Raw genomic sequence first — 4,294 nt, forward strand, 5'->3', positions numbered from 1 at the left:
TCCCACTGAGAAGAAAGCACCGGCCACAGTCTAGTTAGAGTGAGACGGGCTGGGCGATAGTGCGTTTTAAACCTTCATGTTGCATTCTGTCTTCCCCGGCTCCATTGCAGTGTTTTCCCTAAATAGTCAAGTTGGGGGGTTTTACCCCTAAATTCAGCTGTCCTGCAACCAAAGCAAGAAGTTTGTGCCCTCGCGGCCTTGGCCGACTCGGGGGTCCTGTCACCCTCTCTATTTACTCCCATGTACTGACCCCTGATTTACCTTGGCATGAGTGTAAAGGAGGATCAGGCCAGTGTCTGCCTCAGAGCCTTTATCACATGAATGCCATTGTGTAACCAAAACCCTTGTCCTTCGATCAGGCGGATCTCATTTCCCTCTGCACAGCGGATCCTTTCAGCAGCCCCTAAGTGGTATCTCATGATAAGGCGCACAACAAGGAGATGCTTCAATACCAATAATCAGATCAGGACTGGGCAGATTTAGTAAACAAGCTTTGAAATGGGGGCCTCCCCTCCCGGCCCTTCCTTCAGCCTGCTCGGATGCTGAGATGGCTCAGGAAGTCCCTACGTCACATACTATTAATTAGACCTTTGATGACACCCCACTGGATCAAAACCGCTCCCTTGTGCCATGCTTCCTAGCGACTCTATATAACGAGCTTCCAGGGATACTGGCTATTCTGTTCACCTACAGGAAGGTGCCTGGAAAATGGTCATCACCGTGAGTCCCCGGGGTTTGCTTCTGCTGGTGCTGTTGGCTCTGGCTATGAGCAGCTGTAAGTACCCTGCGGCCGTGTCAATCGTAGGTGATGCTTGGGAGAAGCTGATCTAATGTTTAGGAGACAGGACAGCTGGGTTCGACTCTGGGCCTTCTTCTCACCCACAGCAAATAACATCACTTTCTGGGCCTTATCTTCTTCATCTGCAAAATGGACATAGTTCTCCGCCGTTCCTTAGGGCTTCTGCGTCAAGAGGGTAGCGAGTCTCACATCCTCAGGGCAAAGGATTACAGTGAAGCTTGGTCACGAGACCAGCCTTGCTGGGCAGCTTCAGAGAATATTCCCAAATCATTTCTTAATGTATACTCAGAAAAGCAGTTTCCTTGCCATATTGTCAACGGCTTGGTTGGTCACTCAAAATCATGTTCCCCATGGTGTGAAATTCCCTCCCCCACCACTCCATTCAGATGTGTTTTACTTCTTTTATTTCTCGTTCGGATCAAAACCTTAGGAGAACCAGGTAGGAACCGTCTGCATTTCCATCCCCAGTCCGACCTGTGATTGCATGTCATTGCAGATATGTGATTGCATATTGTTCTCCAAGGCACCGTGTGTCCCAGTGCAGGGTACACATTTGCCGGTTTAGTGGCTGGCACAGAAGACCGGGAGACAGGACCCCTGGGTTCTTCCCCTGGTTGTGCTATCTACTGTTTTGTATGAGTGCTGGCAAGTCATTTGACCTCTTTTCGTTTAATTTCCCTGTCTGAAAATCCTGGAGAAGATCACTGATCTCAAGGCACTGTTGAGAAGGCTACCCAAAATTTTTAAAGCCTACATATTTGCTCCATCTACAAGGGAGAGCACACAACAGTGCTCTTGGGGTGTGCAAACTTGTTCCTCTCCATGCCAGTGATAAATTTAGCATGAGAAGAATGACTGCTTTAGATAGCCTTTAAAATACATTCATTATTGAGCTTTAAAGCAGTGTGGCCCTCCCTTTGTAACAGCTTATTAAAGGAAGGAGCCCCTTGGAGACCCCACTCACCTACCCACCCGCTCTGTCCAGTACCCCTGGCAGTGGGTGCAGGGCAGACTTGCAGTGGCAGCCATATAGAGCAAGCTACCATCATGGGGGCTGCTAGGAAGCCGAATCCAGCTGCTGCACCCCCACTGCACTGCCCCTGCCCCCGCTGCACAGTGGGACTAGCCACACCTGCCACAGCCTGGGCTGCCCTCACGCCTGGGCCAAGGGACCTACCGCAGGCTACACAGAATCCACTGATGGGCCAGATCCAGCTCTGCTGTAGAGCCTCATCCTGCTCCCATTAAAATCAGTGACAACCTCTCAAATTTTACGTGGGCTGGGAGCAGGCTCATAGATCCACAAATGATTAGGGATCATTGCAATCTGCACGGCAGCAGATAGGCTCGGGATCAGAAAGCAGAGCAGCAGATCAGGCAGGAGAAGGGGATTGGAGTGGCACTTGGCTGGGCCCCTACTGGGCTAATGCATGAAAAGGCAGGGGCTGTGTCCAGCCCTAATGTGTCACGCCTCGTCAGTGCAGCTCACTAACGAGAGAGAGGGCAAGAGGGGCCCCGGGTCGTAGCTCGGGTCGGCGTTGACAGCAGTAGATTGATGATGCAAAGAGACTTGCAATTTGGGGCAAGCTCCAAGGAGAGGCTTAAAGTCCACTTTGTGTTTTTGCAGGTCCGGGTGCCGGTGCTGGAAACTGGGGCTGCGCGAACTACCGGGGCTACTGCCGCGTTGTCTGTTACCCTCAGGAAAATTCGGTGGGACCCAAGGACTGTGCGGAAGGTCTCATGTATGTCCCCATTAATACCGTTCTCATGTCTTGATCCAGCATGTTGTGAGCCTCCCACACACTGGAGAAACCTGAAATGCTCAGAGGAAAGTTCAGCCCCCACATCCCCTCCACACACTGACACTCGAATAGTCCAGAGCGTGCAGCCAACGATCATCAAATGGAGCAGGCTGAGCTCTCTTTATTTTCATGGTGAAGGCACAGCTCATGGAGACAATGGGTCTCAGGGTGTAAAATATGTCAGGCTGAGGGTTGCAGGGGCTGGGCATTCAGGGGAGAAAGGATAACAGGGCAGAGCATTATGTACTTTTCTGTTGGAAGGCTCAGGGGTGGGCATACAACATGATTAATACTGGGTAATATACCCTGGATTTTACCCCCAAATAGAGGATTGCTGAGGGAGGCAGGTAGGAACAGAAGACTGCAGAAGAGAAAATTGGGGGGGAGAGAGTTAATAGCAGCCTTTAATTACCTGAAGTGTGGCTCCAAAGAGGATGGAGCTGGGCTGTTCTCAGTGGGGGCAGATGACAGGATAAGGAGCAATGGGCTCAAGTTGCAGTAAAGCAAGTTGAGGTTGGATATTAGGAAAATCTTTCTCACTAGGAGAGTAGTGAAGTGCTGGAACAGGTGACCCAGAGAGGTGCTGCAGTCTCCATCCTTGGAGGTTTTGAAGACATGGGTAGACAAAGCCTTGGCTGGGATGATGTAGTTGGGGCTGGGCCTGCTCGGAGCAGGAGGTTGGACTAGATGTGACTCCTGAGCTCTCTTCCAGCCCTCATTTCTTTGATTCTGGGAAGAGTAAGGAGAGATGTCTGAGCAGGTCCCAGAGGCACCTGCCTGCAGTACCTGCCATAGTGTGCCTCACCATCCGGTGCCGGAGAGCAAGTTTGCATTGAGTAAACAGCTATGCCAGGATGAGACGCACATCACGTGCTCTGTAGTAACTCACGCAGAGTAAAGCAGGGTAGAGCTTTTTGCAGGGAAATGTAAACTCCAAAAACAAAAAAAAAAGAGACTGGTGTCTGGGTAAGGCTGTGTGTTGTGTGTCCGCTTCACTTTCACTAAGAAGCAAAGTCCATTCACTTTGCATTGTGTATCTGCTCCCCGAGCCTCAGCGTTCGATGTTCACAGGTGTCCTGGTCTGAATTTAGGGTGCCATTTGTGACCAAACTTGCCTGACTCTGTTACAAAACTGTGATCTGATCTCAGGGACATCAAGCCACCTCCTGTGCCTCATCTTCCCCACTTCTACCTGGGAACTACCCGGCACTATTTCTCACTTGCTCTCATCAGCCTTCACTGCAGCAGATTCATTACCAAGTTTTTGAAAAGGGGGGATTAGCATCTAACTGTTCCTTTGGGCTGCGCACTGTGATTGTCCTTTCTTTCTTTCTCAGCTGCTGCATCTCGGGTGCTTTTGGGTAAAGATGCTTGTACCTGGGGACGTGCTGATACCCGAGAGGAAGCCCCATGGAGATGTTTTACCTACATCAGGAAAGACAGGAGATAGCAGTCAATCGGCAACAACGATCAGCAAGTCCTCGGACCTGCATAAAACCTTTGACACGTTTGTTACAAATAATGATTTGGGATAATGTTTTTGACCTCAATCTTCTCCCATTCTAGTCAATGGGAAAATCTGCATGGATTCGAATGGGAGAAGGATGAGGCTCTTTCTTTGCCTTCTGTAATGAAATACAGCCACTGCAGCAGCATTAGTCCCGGGACTGGCTTTATGATTAGAGGAACATCC

At 50.2% G+C, this 4,294-nt stretch overlaps 1 long non-coding RNA gene across 1 annotated transcript; it reads left to right on the plus strand.

Moving 5' to 3' along the window:
- The first annotated feature begins 236 nt into the window (after nucleotides 1–236).
- LOC109286572 lies at nucleotides 237–3,950 on the plus strand. The gene is made up of 3 exons (XR_002094688.1): nucleotides 237–775; nucleotides 2,427–2,541; nucleotides 3,939–3,950. It is a non-coding gene; the product is annotated as an uncharacterized LOC109286572 (long non-coding RNA).
- Nucleotides 3,951–4,294: the final 344 nt, after the last annotated feature.

This window comes from Gavialis gangeticus, unplaced genomic scaffold (genome assembly GCF_001723915.1).
Source record: "Gavialis gangeticus isolate Ggan-Ray unplaced genomic scaffold, GavGan_comp1, whole genome shotgun sequence".
In the NCBI taxonomy this organism is placed as follows: Eukaryota; Metazoa; Chordata; order Crocodylia; family Gavialidae; genus Gavialis; species Gavialis gangeticus.